This window comes from Mus musculus, chromosome 9, assembly GCF_000001635.26.
Source record: "Mus musculus strain C57BL/6J chromosome 9, GRCm38.p6 C57BL/6J".
Classification (NCBI taxonomy): Eukaryota; Metazoa; Chordata; class Mammalia; order Rodentia; family Muridae; genus Mus; species Mus musculus.
In genome coordinates, this window is record NC_000075.6 from 41880711 (window position 1) to 41903787 (window position 23077).

General features: G+C 43.9%; 2 long non-coding RNA genes across 5 annotated transcripts, besides 1 other annotated feature; one reads left to right on the forward strand and one right to left on the reverse strand.

The window, feature by feature from the left end:
• Positions 1-5445: 5445 nt before the first annotated feature.
• Positions 5446-20028, reverse strand: Gm40513. Of its 4 annotated transcripts, none has more exons than XR_003948132.1 (3): positions 19892-20028; positions 6802-6854; positions 5446-5755 (listed from the first exon to the last, which is right to left on the reverse strand). It is a non-coding gene; the product is annotated as a predicted gene, 40513 (long non-coding RNA). The 4 variants fall into 4 exon arrangements; XR_003948131.1 differs by lacking the exon at positions 19892-20028 and adding an exon at positions 9757-9839; XR_003948130.1 differs by lacking the exon at positions 5446-5755 and adding an exon at positions 5917-6021.
• Positions 8300-11803: an enhancer, noted in NCBI's record as "VISTA enhancer mm734". NCBI's record gives its function as "enhancer in: dorsal root ganglion[5/6] | limb[5/6] | other[5/6]" and the evidence as "EXISTENCE:transgenic organism evidence [ECO:0001131][PMID:17130149]".
• Positions 9552-11689, forward strand: Gm36170. The gene is made up of 2 exons (XR_379303.2): positions 9552-9947; positions 11503-11689. It is a non-coding gene; the product is annotated as a predicted gene, 36170 (long non-coding RNA).
• Positions 20029-23077: the final 3049 nt, after the last annotated feature.

Genomic DNA, 23077 nt, shown 5'->3' on the forward strand with positions numbered 1-23077 from the left:
TTCCCCAAACTGAAGACAGAACCAAACCTTGGATGGTAACGGGAGAACAACACGCAAGTCTGGGGAGACAACTGTAATGGCAGCAACCTTGATTCAGAAACTGGAGCAACTGGAGGGAGTGACCCAGCTTCCAACAGCTAAAAGCAGATGACAGTCAAATATAAATAAGATGCCCATTGAGACTACCATTCAAGGAACAAGAAGAATCGACGTGTTAACACGAGGAAAAACTTAGCATAGTTCTTACTCTACCAGTAAATCCACCTTAAAATAACAGCTCTAGAAAATAGAAATAGAGTTTATAAAAGGGGAGGGTGGAAGTCACTTGAGCCACCAGAAAAACAAAACAAAAACAAAACAAAGCAAAACAATAACAACAACAACAATAGACAACAAGCAAAAGCATACTTATCCAACAAGTTAAAGGGACTCTATCTTGTTTCCTAAATTATCCTTGACCATAAAGCAAGAACTGAGATCCTGTCTACACAGCTCCAATTGTCCGTGCAAAAGTGTTTGAGACGATTTATAGACAGGGAAGGCTAAAGGGAGGTAAGAGTTTTATACTTCGTGTGACATTGTGGTGGGATGACATCAGTAGAAGACCATGATACGTTCGTTAGGCATAAAGACGTCATGGCCGCAACAATCCCAAGTAAAATGATAAATGAAAAAAGATGTGACCGAAGGATAGAAAGCTGCTCAGCTGATCGGAGTACTTGCTGTCCCTGCAGAGGGCCAGAGCGTAGTTCCCAGCAGCCCCGGGGTGCTGTAGCTCCAGTCAGGACGCCTCACACCCTCTTCAGGCTTTCTCAAGCACCTGTACACAGATGCATGGGCATGTGTACCTACACATAAGTAAAAATAAAATAAAAAATTTTTAATGTAATGATTAATGATTAGACTTTATAACAATATTCAAAGAGCCCAATGTAACTCATAGAAAACAAATGAGAAAGATAGACAACAGAACATGGAAAACAGGATCAAAAACTCCCAGCAGAATATCTTCCCAAAGTAGATGCTATCTGTCCCTAACATGTCAGAAATACTTCAAAGCCAAGTCCTCTCACTATATCCACTTAAAGCCAGAAATTGACAGGATGAGTTCTAAAAATATGCTGACCCAATTACATTCTTCCATAAGAAACTCAACCCCCCCACCACACACACACACAAAGAATCATCCTGTAAGTAACAAGTGATTCTAGCAAATTTCCAGGATACAAGACAACAACAAAGAGTTTTTAAAATATATTAGAACATTGTTACACTAGAGTTGTGAATTCACCAGCACTTACAATGATGCTAAGAAACTAATGACACACACATAGAAGCTCTCATATACTCACTACTACAAGACAAGGGTGAGAGAAAAGAAGAAAATCTAAATAACTATGGTGCAAACTGTCTTCGCAATAGGAGAGAGCCAACAGGGTAAGGGTCTCATTTATCCCTAAATATATTTGCAAACTTGATACAGCACCCATCGAAACCCTTAAATGGCCCTTTGTAGCTATAGATAGAACTACTCTAAGATTTATTCTGATATGGAAATATATATAATTTGAAAGATATAATTTTATAATTTTATGTCATTAAAAAACCATTATCCTAACGGGAAGGTAAAGTGGGAAAAATTCCCATGCCTCATTCCGTGACATTTTGTACAGCTTCTGTGATGAGGACCTAGTGATGCCGACAGCAAAATGCACACACTCATCAATGGGCTAGAAGAGGAAAGCCAGAAAAAGACCCATACATGGATGCACAATTTCTTTAAGATTTTTCTTTTACTTTATGTGGTGAGTATTAGGCTCACATGTATGTATATATATATATATATATATTCACCACATGTGTGCCTGGTGCCAAGATGGTTCTGAGCCTTCATGTGAGTCCTGGGAATCGAACTCAGGACCTCTGTAAGGACAGCAAGTGCTCTCAAAGGTGAGCCATCTCTCCAGCTCTTCCCTGTGTACTTTGGACAAAGGCCTGACAACAGTGTACTGGGTGAAAGCAGATTTTACTTTTTCAACAAATTGGAAATAAAAGAAAAAGATAGACGATGAAGGAGGAGAGTGGAGGAAAAACAGGAGAAGGGAAAGGGGAAAGTTAAACAGGAGGAAGGGACAGAAGAAGGGTGAGATGAGGAAGAGGAAGCCAACCTGTTCCACCCTTTTAACCACGATTGTGTGCATTAGGTCAAGATGCATCGCCAGCTTAAATATTAAAAGTAAAACTAGAAGTTTGGAGGCATGGTTTAGTAGTAGTAGACTGCTTACTTGCTCTGTGTAGGGCAGAGGTTTGGTTCCCAGGACTAGGAGTGGGGAGAGGGGGAGACAGGAGGGAGGAAGGTGGAAAAGGAGAGGGAAAGTAGGGGCAGGAAGAATGAGAAAGAAGAGGGGAGAGGAGAAGAGAGAAGGGGAGGGGAGGGGAGGGTATGGCATTTTTTTTAATGGAGAACAATTTCAGCACCTAAGGCTAGAGCAGAAATCCTAGACTTAACATAAAAATCACAGTCTATTAAAGAAAAAGACAATAACCTGGACTCTGTCAAGATTATAAACTTCTACCTTGTACGGAGAAGAAGCCAGTTATGAGACTAAGACACCAAGTAAAGGAATAGTAGAGAATACTCAGAAGTTAGACGACATGCGGGGTTAGGACATGCGCAGATTAGGAGCTCTCGAACCTCCAGAGGGAAGCACACACAGTCCAATTAGAGAGTGTACAAGCAGAGAGAAGAAACATTTCATCAAAGGGAACCTGCAGATGGCCAATAAGCACATGAAAAGATGCCAGCCAAGAGGGAAATGCAGTCGGAGAGGATAATCAGGTAGCACGGAGCACCTCGCCAAATGCTGCCGAGGTGGGGAAAGGAGACCCCTCATACCTTGACAGCAGGAATGCAAAACAGTACAGCCACTGTGGAGAACATTTTGGTAGCTGGTTAACAACACAAAGTGGCAGCATTACAGGACCCAGAAAATGTACTTCTACACATCTCTTCCAGAGAGAAGAAAGCTTACTATTCTCAGAAAGAGGTGTATATACATTTACAGCAGCGTTCCACACAACAGCAAGAAACTGAAGGTGATTCCGGGGTTAAACAACCTGTGGTGTGTCTATACTATGGGATAGTGTCTGGCAAAAATAAGGAGTGACGGTTGGCATAAAGAACAGCGTGGAAAGATGGTGGAAGCTTGCACCCTGCATGTTGCAGTGCATATAACATTCATGAAATTATAACCATCAGAGATGAAGAACAGATTCATAGAATCCAGGATCGAAGAGGAAGTCTAGGTGGACATGGCAACTGTGAACACCAAAAAGAGAAACTCTGACATTGTACTGTAGTTTGTGTTGGGGACAGCTAAAAGTATGTGGGGTGACTCTGTATCAGTTCTTATGCATCTCACCTCAAACTTTAAGAAAAAAAAAAACAAAACTTTAACGTTTAAAAGTACCATGTAATCATTTTAGGAAATCTGTAAAATATACACTCACATAGTGTACTGAAAGAGAACAGAAAGCAGCTGTCTTTCTTCTATGGGGAGATGACCACTCTGAAGACGCAGGGGTGTTTTAATCAATCTGAAAAAAAAATATTTCTGGCAATGAATAACTTCAGGAGCAGTAATTTCTACTCAGTGGCAATGGTCCTCTCACCCCCTAATACCTCAAACGCTGTGCCAATTCAGATGCACCTTCTTCTCCTTGAATGGCCTGATGCCACCCTCTGTCTCACCCGTGAATTACCAATCCTCCTATCCCAACACTTCCGCTAATTTCTTATGGGGTAACTCACCTAACTCCTGGAAGAACAAGCTTCCACCTGTCAAGAACAAGCTACACCTGAAGGTAGCTGTCATGAAAACCAGCAAAACCAAAACAGCGGTGCTTTACATCCCATGTGGGTTGTACTCCAACCAAATACCCAGCATCTGGAACAGACCACAGCAGAGTGGGTGGTGCCAAGGTGGCTCTGGGGGCTGGTCCTGTGATGCCTGTGGTGGGCGATAAGATGAACCTGAAAAGTGACAGTGCACATACACTCCTGGGGTCTGGTGGCCAGCTGAGTCAGGTGGCATGCCATCCATTCCATAGGGAACATCCCAATCTAGGTGGTCAGATGTCATTGCTTTCTTTGCTGCCATCCTCTCCCGCAACTTCTCCATCTATAAGATGAACATTGTTGGTCTGTCTTTCGGCCATAGGGGTGTTCAAAACATACCTGCACAACCTCCACACCGTTAGAATCTCACCCCATAAGTCAACAAAAAGTTACTCTGCAAGAGACAATTTCAAGTTTATTATTCAGCCTGATCCTTGAAGGTTTAATAAAAAGTGACTAGTGGTTAGCAGCCTGAGGATTCAGAGTTGAGTTCAGAAAAGAGTCCAGCGAAAATGAAGACTCATATAGATCATCCAATAAAGCGACTCCATCCTGCCAGGTCATCCTAAGGAAAACACAGGGCCCGATTGGCAGATGTTTTGTGGCTTATACATCTCTACGACGCAGCGATTCTGCTCAGTCGAGAGGAATGAAAGTAAAAGAAAAAAATGTATTTAAAGCAACCATATTCATCAACTCTAGAAATATCTTGTGTCAACTACCAGGTAAATGAATGGGCAGAGAAGGGAACAGTCACATAACACAGTATTGTGTAGCCAAACAAAAAAAGGGAACAAATCCCTAAAACATGTGTGCCACAAGGATGAGTCCTAAAACACCCGGTGAAACAAGAACACAGATACGAAAGAACGCCAACTCTGTGCTTTTAGTCATGTGAAGTCAGGAGCAGACAAAGCTATGCCAGGCAGTGGAGATGGGGTTCACCATTGGAGGCGAAGTAAATAGAGTCGCATGTCACTTAAGAAGGGGAATGTCCCAAAGATGGCTCACAAGGTGATTGCACCATTGTGCCAACATCACAGCATGTTCGCACAAACCTCTGTGGCACAGAGTGCTCATGAGAGAGACCGGCACTCACCAGACCTCTGGCTACAGTGTGATATAAAAGAGGCTTGCTACTTGAACCCTTGGTCTTAGCCTCTGGTGCCATTTTGGAAGCTTGTGGGACCCCTTGGGAGGTGGGGCCTAGCTGGAAGGAGTGGGTGGCTGGGACGTAGATCCAGCCCTATTGCTCACCCCAATTTATGGCTCCACACATGATAGGAACTGTTCAGATCTTTTGTGATCTTATGTGGCCCCTTGTATGTGACGTTGAGATCGGAAGGTAGCTTAGAGACAGATCAAAGGGATATAAAGCAATATCTTGTTTAGGGAAGTGCTTTCACATGCATGTACAATTACCAGACCCATCAAACTGAACACTTAGGGACTGAGTGTATGGTTGGAGATGTACGTTGACTCCTAATAAACATCTTTTTTTTTTTTTAAATTCGTGAGGCCCTCCCACATTCAGGGGCAGGGAAAGTTTATTCCTAGTGAATACATTTTAAATGTATATCATAAATTCTGTTTTGATAGCATCCTTCCAATACGTTTATTGAAGACACCAACTAAATCCACTACTTGTTTTGTCCAGCAAGGAATGGGGAAATCAAGGAAGAGACCAGATGCCTGACACTCTCCTCACTGTCCAGCTCCATTCTCGATCCACCGAGAACTCACGAGGTCCCCGTCTTCTTTATCCTGGGCTTGAAGTTCTCCAGCATAGACCTGATAGACTGTTGTGGGCCAACCAGCAGCTCGCGAGCAACGGTACAACTGAGATGGCAGCTCGAGCTGACGGACGGAAGAAAGAAGGGAGCCAAGTCAAAGTGGACTCTGATCAAAGTTCAATTTTACTATTCCAACACGCAGTTATGAAGGAGGGGATGGGGGGGTGGCGATTCCCGCCAAATAATCCTGGAGTCTAGTAGCAGGGTGACCACGTGCATGGCTCCGAACAGCAAAGCGGCAGGTTCCAGCAGTGGGCGTGGCAGAACGATTGTGCGGCAAGCTCCATCACGGTGTAAACAGTAGAACCATTAAGGCTGGGGGAGGGGAGGCTACAATAGACCATTTGCATTCATGAATATCAGCACCCAAAGCATGTGTGTGGTAAGACAGACAGAATGATCTGGCTTGTGTGGTATCTGTTCTTATAGGGACCACACTTGTTTAGAAAAACTCCCTGGAGGAGCTAAGAAGGAAAGAGGTTCCACTGGGGCAATGAGAAGTGTGTGCTTTGGAGAATTTGGAGACTTTTGACCACGACAGGAGACACAGAAGGAGAAAAGCATAGAACACACTGGGCAAATAAGAAGCATTAACCACAGCAGGCTGTTGGGATCAAGCAATGCCCTGCCCTAGACTGCTCCATGTTATTTGAAACAATCATTTTCCAGGCTGATCCCTGACCTGAGAGACTCCATGTTGTGGGTAGCTTCTGACTTCATTTGAGGGGCATGGATAACTGCAGCCTGGAAATAGAGAAGGATCCACCTTGAAACCTCACCAAGGAGAAATGGAATCATGGGAGAAACAAGGAAGCTCCTGAAGACTGAACTCTGGTGATAAGAGAGTGCGGACCTGGATTTAACATTGTTGGAGTCTGTTTTCTGTTACTAGAGCAGAGTTACCTGAGGCTGGGTGGCTTATGAAGAATACAGACTTGCTTTGACATAGAGTTCTAGAGCAGGCTAACAGTATCTAGTGAGGGCATCCCAGCACTGCAGAAGTAAAAGAGAAAGCTGCTGGCTTCAGAAGAAACAAAGCGTCACTTAGAGCATGTTATTCTCCAGTAGTTAGGACCACCATCAGTTCTTTAGGCTGTGAATAATACTTACCAGTGAGAAGCTGAACCTGGGACATCAGCCAGCAGGAGGAGGATTCCTCATTCCTACAAAGTTAACCACATGTATGTGGACTTTCTGTCAAAGGAACAATAGTTATATCCCATACAAATAAGTCAAACCCAAGAATAGTGGTTTGAATGAGAATGACCCTCCCCTCCCCCCATAGGGTCATATATTTAAATGCTCGGCCCCTAGTTGGTGGGACTATTTTGGTAAGAATTAGGAGGTGTGGCCTTGTTGGAGGAGGTGTGCCACTGTGGGTGGGTTTTGAGGTTTCCAAAAGCTAAGACCAGCCCTAGTCTCCGTCTCTGTCTATGTCTCTCATTCTCATTTACTGTCTCTCTTTCATTCTCTGTCTCTAGCTCTCTCACTCTCCTGCTCTCTCTCTGTCTCTCTGTCTCTTTGTCTCTCTGTCTCTGTGTGTGTGTGTGTGTGTCTGTCTGTCTGTCTCTCTCACTCTCTTGCTCTCTCTGTATCTCCATCTCTGCCTTCTTGTGGACCAGATGTAAGTTCCCAGCTCCCAGGTACCGCTCTAGCACCATGTTCACAGAAATAAAAATGTGACTAAGACACAAAGTGAGCTATTGTAAGGCTTCCTCTTCACTGCCCACTTCCCATCAATACCGTTGGTGCTGGCTAGTTCTATGCCAACTTGACACATTTTGGAAGAGGGAATGTCGGTTAATAAAATGCCCCAACCAGTTTGAACTGTGGGCAAGCCTGTGGTGCATTTTTTTTGATTGGTGGTTGATATGGAAGGGTTCAGCTCACTCTGGGTAGTGCCACCCCCTAGGCTGGTGGTTCTGGGTGGTGTAAGAAAGCAGAGTGAGCAAGCCATGGGGAGCAAGTCAGTAAGCAGCACTCTTCTATGGCCCCTGCTTCTGTTGCTGCCTTGATTTAGTGCTTGAACTTCTCTCTAGATGATGGACTCCAAGCTATATGTCGAAATAAACCCTCTCCTTCTCAAGTTGCTTTTATCACGGTTATAGAAACCTTACCTAAGACACCATTGCGGATCCCCAATGACAAAGGAGAGCCAAGGAGTTGGAAAGGCTCAGACTGTAGACTTAAGGAAAGGATGTAGCTCTCTGTAAACCAATGATTCTTGTGGACTTTTTAAATGCTCCAGTTCTCTAATGTATGTGGCTTTGAAGCCCCAGTCCCAAAGGAGAAAGTTGGGGTGGGGGTGGCTGATTCAACATTTGGCAGTCCACTGGAGTATGTAACACTTGGCATTTCCTCCCTTCATTATTTAAAGGGCAATTCATTACGTGCAATGGAAACAAATAAAAACTCTATTTCTGACATTTCTAAATCTGAACCCTGAACTCTCCATAAACCTCCCAGTTTCAAAATAATTATTTAAGCAAAGCCCTGGTGTATTCCTTCTGAACCATGGAGGAGCGCTCCTAATGGCTGGTGATGCAATCGCCTCCAGTGTGGAGGCTTGGGTACTGGACTTTTCCTGAAGCATATTAAATGGTCCCCTATGCTGCAGCCATTAAAGGCAATCCTGTCCTCACAGGCCTCAATCAAATTTGCACAGCAATTAGTCCTACCCAGAGTTTGATACATTTCTTAATTATAAAACAACTTTGTACTCCATTGGCCCTTTCAGATGGGCTGTGAGAATGTTAATCACCTCCTCCTGAGACAGCAAAGAGTTTTGGTAGTGGTGTGTGTGTGTGTGTGTGTGTGTGTGTGTGTGTGTGTGTGTGTGTGTGTGTGTGTGTTTGTGTGTGTGTTTAGCTCTACTTAAGGGAGACAAGACACAGAGGAACTAACATTACTGAATACCATACGATGACTTTGGGTCTATGTTGGGCAATTTCCACATGGGCGAATAAACCTGCGGAAATATATGGATCTTTAGAAAAATTAGATTGCCTGACAGAGTACCCACATAGTGATAGATCAGTCTGGTAGGGATTGAGTTTTTATTCTTAGTTACCCTGAGTTGATGACGACTTTTGTTCATTTTTAATTTTGTGTGTTTGTGTGCTTCACATGTGTGCTTGCAGTGTGTATGTGGGGGGGGGGGATCAGAAGTGAACGCACTGCCTTCCTTTATCTCTCTCCACTGTGTGTTTTTGTTTGTTTGTTTGTTTGTTTGTTTGTTTGTTTGTTTTTGAGACAGGGTTTCTCACTGGACCTGGATCCTGCAAGACTTGCAAACAAGCAAGCACAGGGCTCCTCCCCTCCCCGCCCCTGAGAGCTGGGATCTCAGGCAGGCCACCCGGACCCGGGTTTTAGATGCAGTAGGATTCGCATTCAGAGCTTGTTTGTGAGGCAAGTGCTTTTTCAGCTGAGTCCTCTCATCAGTCCCACGTGTGTCTTTTTTCAAAATTCTCATTCAGTGTGAGAATTTTTTTCAGGCAATGTTCAGGTAATGCTAGGTGCGATTAAAAAAAAATTATTGGCTGAGTCCCATCTGCCAGGAGCTAGTTCCTCTAAGGGAGCCTCTAAGCAAGGTGAGACTACCTCAGTCTGAGTGGGTGTTGTTTCAGGCTGGTCCTAGGCTGAACTCTCCAGATAGTCTAAGCTTTCTGCAGCTGCTAGCACTGGCCTCAAGAGCGTGCCAAGCGCTTGCTTCCCCCCTACAACCCCCCACCCCCGCTGGCCTTGACTCCTGCCTGGCCCCACACCCTTTGCACCAATCCCTCCTCCCCCACCTACGTGGTGGGTTTTTTGGTTTTCTTCATTGCAATCTTCCTAAATTGCACATTTCATAAGACCGTCAGGAAAAAGTCAGGAAATGAGGTTTCCAGGAAGAGGGAGGCGGAGAATACAGGGCCGGGTGGGAAGCCGGAGAATAGGAGAGCAGTCTTTCATTATCACGACCTGTTCCACGCACACCCTCTCCCGGTGCCATCCTCGTGCTGGATGCGAGCCATCCTCTGGGCTAATGAGCTAGGCGCGGGAGATAACTAATCCTAATGCAATTACCGCTCGGTGCAGCACTGATAGGTCCACTGTGCTCCCCGCGTGCCCGGCGCCTGAGCCAGGCTGGAGCAGCTGGGCCTCAGCCTCCTGTTGGAGACGTTTTGACAGCTGTATACAGTCCCGGGCCCCCTCCCACGGCCCGCGTCCCGGGAGAGTGATCTTTTCACAGCGAGTCCCCATGAAGCCTGTCGGAGGTGAAATGAAATCTTAGCAGCTTGGGGGAGGGGGGGGAAAGCTGGGTGGTGCGAGCTCAGATGCTATTTCCAGGGCGGTGATGGGAGCAGCAGAGGCTCGAGCCCCTGCTCCCCCTCCATCCCTGCGGGGCCCCGAGGCCTGGCGGGGTGTGCGGGCTGCGGTGACAAATGGCAGTGCAAGCAAGGCCTGGCCCTCTCCTGGTGCAGCCGGCGCGATCGGGGGAGGGGGAGGAGGAACGGGGTGGGGGGAATGGTTTGCAGCACACTTGTTCCTTTGTTTAGCGGGACCACGTGCTCTGTTTGCACAGCAGCATGTGGTACCCCAGGAGGAAATCAAACCAGCGTTGAAAGTTCAAGGAACAGCCAAGCTCTGCTGGGAAGTGGCGGGGCCAGGGCTGGGATGGAGCAATGGAGCGGGTGGCCTGTGGACTCCCTCCCTGAGAGTCAGAAGGAGGGGGACTCCAGTCCAGAGCTGTTTGGGAGAAAGAGGACTGCTGGACTTTTTGGCAACGAAGGCACACAAGAGGACTTTCTGGGACCAGCCACCCTCTCTGACAGGCGTAGTGGGATGGCAATCTTCTGTTTGAAAGGTTTTTGAGTTGATATAGGTGTCTCCCAACCCAGATTTCATGACACTTGCAAAAAAAAAAAAAAAAAAAACCTGCCATGTCCACGTGCCTTTCCCTCTACAGCTAGAATGGGAGAGAGAGAAGGGAAACCATTGACACAGCGTCTGCTCTGCCTCAAAGCTAGATGGGACAACTCCCACCATGCACAGAGTGACACTCAGGAAAAAGTCGCCATTTTTCTTCCAGGAAAATCTCTCCTCCCCGCCCCCCTCTCTCCTCCCTCCCCGTTGGTTAAACAAATGCAAAAATAAGCGATGCAAAATGTCTGCCATAAAAAGGAGTTTTCTCCCTAAATCCAATTTCCCAATTATATCCATAGCTCAGCATTTCAGCCATCGCTGCGTTTTCTTTCCTATCTAGACATATTCATGAGATTTATCAATACACAAATCTTCATATTTCATAGAACGTTATCAGACATCCATTCACTTTAGTCACGTGTCTCCCAAATGAAACTCCCAAATAGACCTGGATCCTGGTTCTTTTACATAGCTGCTTGGTATGTCGGCATTTCTTGTATGAATGGTATTGAATCATCAGATGTTTGCCGTTTTTTGCTTACGAAGACAATGCTAAACCTAAAGACTTGGATTTGTGTTGCAGTCTGGGACAGGATTATTTAAGAATGAATTCCTAAAATTAACACTTAAAAAACAGTGTTGGGTTAAAGAGAAGGCACATTTTAAATTTCAATAGACTTGGCTAAATCTCTAAACAAAAACAAAAACAAAAAAAAAAACTGACACCAATTTGCAATACATTCAAGAATGCTAGCTGTTTATGTTATGTGTATGATGGTGTACGAATACCTGACTACTTCTGCACACAGACCACCAGAGTGTTTACGGAGCGACCAGGAGAAAATCTGATGAGGTACCTGTCCATCTGTCTGTTTCAATTTTGTTTATTTGTTTGCTTTGAAACAGGTCTTGTACAGCCCAGGCTGGCCTGGAACTCATTATCCATCCACAGCCTCCCAAGTGTTTGTGGTCCAGGTATACGCCGCCCACACCCTAGAAAACCCAACGTCTTCAGTAACAACATCTAAGTGTGTTTAATGTTCACTTGTTTTTATTCTGAAATTTATTAAACCATTTTCCATAGGTTTGTTCATCTAGTCTTACTGATTTGAAGAGATTTCTTCTATAATTTGTGAAGGTTTTTTATTTCTCAGCTTATCTTCTTTTAATTATGAAATGCCTAACATTGTCAAAGTTGGGAGGGAGTCTTTGTGTTTATAACTTTGAGGTTTCAGGCCGCACTTAGAAAAAACATTCTCAGATTCCTAAAAAATTAAAAGAACACGCTATATTTATTTTCTTTTTAACACTCTTGTGATTGTTTTCATTTTATTTTACAGTTCTTTATCAAGTAACAAGAGCTAGATGCCTTTTTAGAACTTGGAGATACATGTGTGTGTATATATGTTTGTGTGTGTGTGTACATATGTGTGTGTGTGTCTGTGTGTTTAGAGCTAGAAGAGACATGACTGAATACGTAATTACAACATTCAAAACACTGTGAGGAATTAGTGGAAGATAACAGACTATCTGCTAAGGAGAGTGGTCATAAGAGGTGAGATTTCAACAAAGCTCTGAAGGATGAAAAAGATCATTCCAGATTACAGAGTCACATATGCAAAATCCCTGAGGTGGGAGCCCATGTAGAGGGTTAGAGGAATTTACAGGAGGCCAGTGGGAGAGAAGAGAGATGAGCCAGGGAGTGAGTCAGAAGATAAAGAACTTTGCAGATAAAACTTCAAAGGACCACATCAGCAGGCACCATGGACGCCTGGGCAGTGAGCAACTGTTTCTAAGTGCAAAGGGAAGCTGCTAGATCTGCCAAGTGGTAGAAAACTGCAGTTGGATCGTTTATTTATTCATATTTGATGCTGCAGATTAAACCCAGGGTCTCAAGCATGCAGTCCACGTGCTATACTACCAACTACACCCTTGGAGTCCACTTTCTTTATATTTTTAATTCTTTTTAATTCTAATAAACTTCAGTCATTTTCACTCCATTCCTCTTTCTCATTCTCTTACCTCTCCCACTAAAATACTTTTGAAGCAAGTCTCCAAAAGTAAATTCTTAATAAATTCACACTCCATCCAAGTATCGCAAACTGCAAGGTTTTCCACCATGTCTGCCACCTGGTCCTGCACACAATGGCCAGTCCTTCCTGAGGTGAGGAAGTTGTGCAACAGCAGCTCAGCCTTCTCACAACCCTGACTAGCTCGCTTCTCTTGCTCACATAGCTGACCCATATAGCATTCATGCAACAGCAGAAAGCCTTTCTAATATTGAACAAAACTCTTGAGTTGTCCCCCTTCAGTGTTTTCTGACCCTTCAGGTACTTCCTACATGAAGAGGCTTTTGATCTCTTCAGCAGCCCACCAGTCTTCCCAAATACATCCTCCTCTCCCTCCTCTTCTCCTCCCTCCTCCTCCTCTTTTTCCTCCTCCTCCTCATTGTTCTCCTCTTCCTCCTCTTCCTCCTCATCTTCCACAATGTCACTGTTGGTATTTGAATTAAGAAATGTTCCTCCAAAGACTCATAATTGAAATACTGGTCCTCAGTGCAGCAGCGCTCAGAGATGAAACCTTGAAATAGGATAATGAGAGCTCTGATCTAACATGTGTCTCTGAATGGACCATCAGGAGAACAAAAGTAGGACGTACATCACAATATGCCTTTAAAGAGAACATCTTGTCTTCAGTCTCTCCCTCTCCCTCCACAATATTCAACTTTGCTTCAGGCCCATAACAATAAAGTCAGGCTGTCATAAGCAGAAGCCACTGGAACTGTGACCCACAGTAAGACTTCTCTTTATTTGTCTCTGATGTCTTGTCACACTAAGACAAGCAGCTGAAAACTTGCTGCACAGATCAGGTTCAGACAGCCAGAGCCAGCTTACCCCACCCACGTTCTGATCACTACTGTTTCTTTTCCCTGGCTGAACACGGCATCCATGTCTACATCCTCTGGACGTTTGGAAAGTAGAAGAACTCACGACCATTTCTTGGACTCCACCAGTACCACGGGTGAGGAGAGCAGTGAGACTTTGGGGTCTTCTGCCTTGTTGATAGTTCCTTATAGGCAACCTTCTTGGTGATTAAAGACAGTAGTGAAACCATTAAGAGCTGCTTTCTTATCCCTGTGGAGGAGTCTGTGGTTCCAACAGTGCCTCTTGGTTCCTGTCCATCCACACTGGCAGAGAAGAATCCCTCGGGCAATTCCACAGCATTCTCTCTTTTTAAAAGCTTTTATTGCATTTTTACTTACACACGTAGTGTGTGTGAGGGGGGGTATTGGGAAAGCACCCACATGTGTGTACTTGTGCACCTTGACCCACTCAGAACAATTTGCAGGAGTTAGTTTTCTCCTCCCATTAAGTAGGTCACAGGGAGTGAAACCAGGTCAAGGTTGGCAGTAGGCACATTACCCCTGAGGTATCCCATAAGCCCTCCATGGTCCTGTAACCATTGGTACAACTGCCACCCAGAGAAATCACCCATACCACTTGTCTAATGAAAAGTTCCATACGGGCAGGATTCTGGCAATAGATCTTTGACAACATCAGTCATTTAAAAGCTATGAATCAGACATAACAGGTTCCTCATTTTACAATTTAAGCTGAAGAGTTGAGAAATAGAGATGGTGGGGTATACAACCCTATGAATGGACGAAACATCACTGTATAACTTATTGTTATATTTTGCCACCATGAGAACAAAATTAACCATGCATCTATTCATCTAATGTATTGTTCACTGTGCATCCATTTGGCCACTGTTTACTCTACTTTAGACTTGAAAGAATACCCAGACTGTATAAACACATCCGCAGTGGATGAGGTCTGAACTGTTCAGCTTGGAACCAGGCTCTGTGCACGAAGTATCCCAAGTGGGATTCCATGACACCAGAGAAGTGCTGGACTAAAAGCCATGACCTAGTTAATTCCCTACTTATCACTAGAAAGCATGACACTCCATTCGTCCAGGACACCAAATTCATCTCAGACACATCACTGACAGCAACCATTCTCCCTATACTTCATAAGAAAAGCTTAGTCGTGGCCAAGTCTGGATATACATTCTCATATGAAAGCCTTGCTCAATACCTGCACCACATGGCATTTCCTCCACCGACTGATGGGAATTCCACTAGAAGAAAAACAAAGGCTTTGGGTGCTCTTCATCACTAGAACCCAAGGCTGTTATAAAAATGGAAATAAGATACCTAGTAAATTCTTTTTAACCCTCCATATACAGGGATGTCCAGTTCAGAGTACAGGGGAAGACCATCTGTGATCATTTGAAGCATTAGAAACCGGGATGTCATTAACTTGTAATTCTCTCTCTTGACAATCGGATCTTGAGAAAACTGCTGATTTCTCCCATATAGACAGAAGCGACCATGGACAGCCACACTATCAGAACACTGTTTCTCAATCAGGTTATGTCAAAGATGCTCTTGAGTGAGAAGACCTAAGTTTCTCACACCCTTCTTTTGGTTTGGATTTCTGATGACTTACTTCATTTATGTAATATTTTGTTGTGGCTTAAGGTTGACATACATTATGGAGACATCAAAAGTAGCAGGAAAAAGAAACTCTATTAATGCATCCCTCTAGCCGACACTTCTGAGGGCACACTGCATGCCACATTGATATTTTGGTGACAAACCACCTAATAATACAATGGCTTAAATAACTATTGTGTGTGTCTGTGGTTCTGTGCGTCAAGAATTTGGAAGTATCCCAACTAGATCTATTTGACATCTGATGTGCTGAAAGATTAGGTCCTTAAAAGGCATCTTTTGGCCTAGAATCCTGTGTGTGTGTGTGTGTGTGTGTGTGTGTGTGTGTGTGTGTGTGTGTTTCTCTCTCTCTCTCTCTCTCTGTCTTTCTCTATATATGTCTCTGTCTTTCTGTCTTTCTGTCTCTCTGTCTCTCGCTCTCACTCTGTGTGTGTGTTTTTCTTTGTCTTTCTTTGTCTCTGTGTGTATGTCTCTTTCCGTCTTTCTGCCTCTCGCTCTCACTCTCTCCTCTTCCATCCCCCGCTCTCCACAGGGTGTCTCATCACCCACACTTACCACTCTTCATTTGGATTCCTTACAACCTAGTCTTCTTACCATGGTCCTATTTCTCACATGATAACTGACTTCCTCACAGTAAATGTTTCTAGAAACCCAAGTAGTAGCCTTAGAAGACCTTAGGCACCATCAATCCTCAATCCGGCTGCAACCCACAGATCAAAGTGTGATGTGGAGACCAATCCAGGCTCAAGGGGAGGGAAAGATTCCACCTTTCCATGCAGATTAAAGCAAATGAGAGACACGATGTTGACCATCTAGAAGAAAGTCACCACACCCAGTGCTGGAGGTCCTGAACTTGCTATTGTTCTCACAGAAAGAACAAGTGATAATGAAAGTAATGGAAGAGGTATACCGTGAGGCAGAAGTGTGCAGAGGAAAGCCCAACCCAGAAATGAGTAGTCCATAGAACAGGAGTCAATGAAGGGTATGGTCCTGAGTGTGGATTATTCTATATAACCCTGGGTGAAGCTTGAGGTTATGGTGGGAAGGGGAAGAAGGAAGACTGCCCTGAAATGGACAGATAAAATGGGATGAATGGCCCAGGAAAAAGAGGGTGGAGGACCTGCACCCCAAACCTGAAATCCTCTCTGTCTGTTTGAACAGAAGTCTGAGCTGGGGTGAGCCCTACCCTGGTGCGTGGAAAAGAGGAAGCTTGAAGAACACCAACCTTACTGTGGAATATTAGGGTGTTCTGGGTTTCCTTAGGTTTGATTTGTTTGTTTAGGTCTCCCACATGTGGTGGCAAGCCTGAGTAAGGCGAGCCCACGTCCTTGTGCCTATGAGGAAGTTGGAGGATAACCTTGGGTCTCAGCCATCATTGTCCAAAGCATTGTCTCTTATTGTTTGCTACAGTGTACACAAGGCTTGCTGCCCTTGAGCTTCCAGGGATTCTCCTGTCTCTGCCTCCCATCTTCCATAAGAGCGTAGGGATTACAGATGCCTGCGACACTCCTGTCCTCACACACTTGGGTCTGCCAAGTGCTTTTACACACTCCTCAAACTTCTTACTCTAAGTAGTTGTCCATAATTGCTTAGTTACAGAATTTCTAATTCAATGTGTATAAACAACATTTTAAAAGTTAGGAGATATATATAAATGCATAGATAAATGTATTCCAAACTTTAAATATATATAAAGAATGTATTTATATTGTATTTAAATAAAAATGTATTTTATATAAATAAATTATATATATATGTATATATATGTATATAATTATCAAATTATTCAGAAATGTTTGTTAAGGTAGGGTATCAAATCAGAGACTACAAAAGTACTTATTTCTTTACATATTTTCCATCAACAGATAACATTGGTTTTTTTCTTTTATTGTTGTCAATTTGTTAAGTTGTATTGGAAGGCTATACTTTGCTCACACTCACACACACACACACACACACACACACACACACACACACACACACACACACTATTTAATCAGTTAGTAAAGCTAACCTGTGGTTGGTTGGTACTTCTCTCTGGCATTGTCTGCTCTTAGATGCTGTCTATAAACTCTTTGACCATTAGTATAGACCATAGTATAGAAAGGAAGGAAGGCAAAGTCTTGTAACTGTATCAGAGACCCAGACTGAGTTCAATTCCAATTAAAGAGGTGAAGAGGGTGAGCAGGGGCCTTATTTTATTCACGATAACTCGTTGGCTCCCTCCTTTAATGTATTTAATGATCCTGTGAGCTTAATGACTACTGCAATTAAAGTCACCCTGTTTAAGCTCAGTGAATTACATTATGCTTGTTAATGGCTGCCTTTGATAAAGCATAATAGCAAGCTTCTCTCTTACATCATAAGTCATTTTCAATATTGCTTTTCTCTCTCTGTCCTTTCCCCCTTGATTGATTACCTAGTACTCGGAAGAAGTGCCATAGAAGGGAACTTAGGGCTGGTGTTGTTCTTCTAGGGTCTGATAACCTCACAGCCCGGGGAGATAGACTTTGGTGGGCCAGCCTAACAATAGAGGTGGGGACGAGGGTGGTTCATCCACTTTAATCAATTAACTTAGGGAAGAGGTACAAGAGGAAAATATTAGGACCCTCCCTCCTCTCTCCCTTTTGGACTGGATGGGCAATCAACAAATACCAGGCCTCCACAAGGAGGGTTAGAAGTATTTTCTCAGTCAGAAAAACCAAGGAGAAGCAGATGTAAGGGCCAGGCCTAGGGCATGCCTGGTTGCGTTCACGTAACTTTACTAAGAAAACCTTTCAATGCAGAGGCTGCACAATAGCTGCAAGCTACCAGCTTCTTCCATTTTCCCTGTACCAATGCCCTGTCCTTTAGCTTCAAGCCGCTGCCTTACGTTACTGTGACCTGATATTTCTGTGCTGTTTGTTCTTTTAGATGCACCTCACACGAGCCCGTTGTCTAAACCTATTGTTCCCTGGGAATGATTGCAAGTGCAATAGCTCACACTTGTCTACCACTTTACAGTGTGTATTATTGAAACCTAATGTCATATACAACAAGAGTCTCTAGACCTCTGAATGCAGTCAGGTAGCAGCCTCAGAATCAATTGTTGCTGGACAAATTTTCAGCAAGAACATTGAGCGAAAGAGCCCTGATTAATCAGGTCTGTCACAGCATGAAATCTTGCAAACTGTTTTATATCAGTGACATTAGATGACCACTTTAGAAGGTAACTTCTGCAACTTCATAAAATGTCCTAAAACAGATTATAACTATTAAATCAGTATCACAGGTCAAAATTAAATTGATTCAAGAATACCTTTAAAAAACATAAACAAACAAACAAACAAACAGCAAATGGAGTCAACTGAAGGGATTCCAAACAGCAAGCATTTGACATCAGGCAGTGGCTACCCTGCACTAAAGTCACAGTCCTAATGAGAGTCAGGCAAGGCTTGAGGCTATTGAGTGTGAGCTAAGAAAGAGTGGGAATGTTAAACTAAAAAAGTCAGTCCCGTGGCACTCGTGCAGGAAGAGACAGGATTTTTTTTCCTGGAGAGCTCAAGAAAGGCTCCAGAGAAACAAGAACATGGACTTATTTACAACTCCCAGTCCAGCCAAGCAGAGAGAGGTAGGAAGAAGCCATAGGCTAAGAAGGAAGAAGCCTGGGCAGTCCCTGGAGAATGGCGGGTAACAGAATGGCGGGGAAGCAGAGCTAAGTCCTCAAGGGCATTGGTTCACTCTAGTAAGTCAGGAACTAGCAGTCACTGCTGAGTCTTTACTCATTACTGCAGACAGTTTTGGTGCCTGGCTTTCTTGTTGAAACAATGAAAACCACAGCACACTCCACAGACCGTCGTCAAAGGCTTGTACGTACTGTTTTAAACAACTGTAATCCCTCGTCATTGGATAGAGCCTTTCAGTTTACAAAGCCTTTCTCTGTGGCTTATCTCGTTTGCTCTTCACAGCCACGTTAGGAGACAGAGGGGATTGCCACCATCTCAAGGAAACTTTTATTTATTTATTTATTTGTTTTATATAATAAAACATCCCTGGTTACCTACTAACAAGGGACAGTTGTGTTAAGACCTCCAAAGTCCAGAGCTGTCCTTGACCCTGGGGTATATCCAAATTCCTGTTTCCTCTTTGCCTGTGTGACTCTAATGGCTCGCGCCTCCCACTCTCCTTAGGTGGCCAGTCAGGAGGAATCTGTTTAGATTGCGTCTGAGCTCATCAAAGCAATTGTCTCTTTTCAAAGGATTTTCACACTTCATTTGTCCTCACAACTTTTCAGGTAATTCAGACAAATTGAAAACTTTACTTTCGTCTAAATGCACTGAAGGCAGAGTAGGAGCAGAGGGGCTGAGCACAGCTAATTGACTCAGCCTTTAGGCTCGCTCTCTGTTAGGGATTTGAGCAGAAAAGAGCTTCCTAGACACACTGAGGACAGTATTGTTATCCTCGCCAGGTTGTCAGACTCCTGGCACATAAAAATCTCTCTTTATGAATTGCATTTTTTGTCGCAACACTATTACAACCAAAAGCCCTTTTCCACGAGTGGGGGGGGGAGCCCGCTCATATGGTTTCAAGTAAGCCTTCGACTTCCAAAATCAAATATGGCTGCCAAATAATACCACAAGAGCTAAATGGATGACATCTGGAAGGGAGAATTGAAAACCCACAGTTTCATTACCCCCACCTGTGTCTTTATAGGCAGCAACAAAGGGAGAGGTGAAGCAGACACAAAGCCCTAAAACCTGCTTTGGAGAAAAACAAGAAGGAAAGGTGGCTATGAACCTCATGAGTCGTTGTCCGGATTGCCGTGACTTGCGGAGAGCAGTTCAGATGGGAAGATCGGACGGCTGCATGTTAAGTAGACAAGTATAGCATGACTTTATAGCCATTTATCTCCCCTAAACCACAAAGCCTGTTCCTCACATCATCAGGCCGGCTGTGGGATCGAGCTGAGATTTAATGAACAGATAAATCAGTGATGCTGAGTACCTCTAGTGTTTCAGAGCTGTACAAAACATAGCACAATGTAACATATGCAGATCATTTCATATTTCTCACTCTGGGATGCACCCCCTCCCAACCTGAGACATCTAGATACTGATAACACCAGCTTTGCCAGGCTGACAGAATCATTGAGAAGCTCCAATAAGGTAACACACGTGGAGAGGATTTATAAGCAGTAAATGCTAAAGAAATGCCAAGTAGCATGGTTACTCAAGGAAGCTTTGGCTCTGACCTTCTTCTATAAGGAGCTTAAAGCATAAACATATCAGATTTAAGTACCAATATAAGAGTTAAATTATGGGAAAGATAACACTACTAGTGATTTGACAAGATAATACGTAATTACTCTGCAAGTGGAGGGCAGGGACTCTGAGATTTATGACCTTAAAACACGTAGCAACCGTGGTGCGCACAGAAGGCATGCTGGATCTGACTTGGGAAGCTGGCTCAGTCCATTTTCTGTTGCTATACCGGAACCAAACAGCTGGGGGAACGTAGAGAAAAAAAAAACACACACACACACACACACACACACACACAAACAAATGAGCTGGCTCGTGGTTCTGGAGGCTTGAAAAATCCAAGAGCTGGTGGCTGGTGATGGACTTCTTGCTGTGTCATAACATGGTAAAGGGCACCATAGGATGGGTCTCTCTTACTTATAGAACCAGCCATACCATAGGGTGTCTTGTAAGCTCAGTTAATCTCCATAGCTCACTACCAAAGACTATTGCCAGGTGACTTTGCTGTTTGACTTCCCAGTGCAGGAACTTTTGAGAGTCACATTCAGACAACAGTAGGGAGGTAGGTGGGAGGAATAGGAAGTAGCAGAGGCTATCCTTGAAGCTAACCCAAGTTCTGACCTGAGCCAGGAGATATCACTAGGAGATAGGACTCAAAAACCTTGTAGCCTACTGGCTGAGGGCATCTGAGATCAGCAATTCTTTATAGTCAGAACATGGTGGGATTGGTGGAGAATGGGGAAACCATCATATCCTAAGGATTTGGGTTGGAGTCATTTGTGGCTCTACAACCCAAGACCACCGAGACTCTTTACACTTCAACATGATACTCTTCTCGTTGACATTTGCCACGGCTGTTCAGCTATAGGATGCCTTGTAGAAAGAGAACATGGTTGCGTAGTTGCATTCCACCCCTCAAGTGATGGTAGGGTACACCAGTTAGAGAACCAATCCCCAAGTGGGGGTCACATAAGAAAGCATGAGATATGTCTCATCTCGAAGCCGTTCCTTTAGCTACGGCTACACATAGAAAGTCTTTTTATGCATGAGAATCTATTCTTCGGGGTCTCAGGGAAGAGGTAAGGCTGAGGAGTATATCTGAATTGGTTAAAGCAAGAAAATAAGAGCGTTGTCAGCCCCCTGCTCCTTCATTTATAGACGCTGCTCCCCCGAAAATCTAGTCAAAGAAAACCATAGCATCCTGTCCATTCACTCTGCTGGCTCACAGCATGGATCGCTAGACAGCTCAGAACAAAGTACTTCAGGCTCAGCCTAAACACTAGCACACCTAGATGTTTGAGGAATAGGTCCCTACTTCTCCCCTCCCCGTCTTCATCTACTGATGAAGACGTTTGATAAATGATTCTCAAATTCCCTAGCCCCTGGGCCCCTTGCTCTTCTATTCCACCTTTTCCTGTTTTTTTTGTTTGTTTGTTTTGTTTTGTTTTGTTTTGTTTTTGTTGTTGTTGTTTTGTTTTTAAGACTTAAATGCTAGCTGCTGCCTCCTCTATGAAGTCATTCTGCTGTCCCAACCCTCCTGACATCCCCATCTCTGGATGCTTAGCACACTCATGGTCCCCTGGATCATGCCTTTGAATCTGGCTCAGAACTTGGGTATAGAATAACAACCTTCAAAATGCATGTTTAAGGAATTATTTCCAGTCACATAGGATGAGAGTGGCTGTAGCTAGGGAAATAAAAACAGCTTAGAACTTTTCTTTGGTATTATCCTACTTGGCTTATACATACTTTTATCTCCCAAACAGCACAATTAGAGATACTTCAATAGCAAGAAAGGGGCCAGAAAGATGGCTCAGTGAGTAAATGAATCTGACACCAAGCTTGGGGTCCTGAGTTTAATCCCTGGTACTACAGACAGAAGAAAAGAATGCATTCCTAAAAATTGTCTAGGTGTGCACGTGTGTGTGTGTGTGTGTGTGTGTGTGTATGTGTGTACAAATAAATAAGTAAATAAATAAGTAATTAAATAAATCATTAAAAATGAGTAGTGGGGATGGTAAAGAATCGCTACACAGCACGCAAGCTAGATGGTGGCTTTCAGCCAATGAGATGAACCCTCTTCCAACTCAGTCTTGCTCTCTTTTCTGAAACCAAGTCTGTCACGGGTCTTGTTGCTTGTCCCTCTAAATCATCTCCCACCTCTAGATCATCCCCCATCTATGCTATGACAAATGTCTCTCATCTCCATGTCTCAGGCCTGTCCTCTTCTTTAATGACTCTTGTCTAGGCTGGCAGTGGCTTCATAAGATGCTCACCTGAGCATGTTATTCCTTGGTTTATTATGTCATAAAAATCACCCCACTTCCATCCCATTACCTCAAGGATTAAGTTTGGGCTCAGCATGGCTTTCTAGCTTGACCACAAACCTCCTGTCCAATTGATTTTCTCCTGGTGGCCCCTTACATCCCACTCTCTAGATATATGTTACTGCAACTGGATAAAAACACAAAACATACGATACCTTTCCAATGTGGCCTTGTGTTTGTTGTCTTCTCGCCCTGACTTGCTAATTCTCCCATCCATTCTCCTAAAGACCAGCTTAAACCAGCTTACAAGTTCCTTCTGGACCAGGACTAAAGAGATGGCTCAGTAGTTAAGAGCACTGGTTGCTTATTGAGTAGACTAGGTTCGGTTCTCAACACTCGTGTGGCAGTTTCCAACCATCTGTAATTTTAATACTACATGATTCAACACTGTCTTA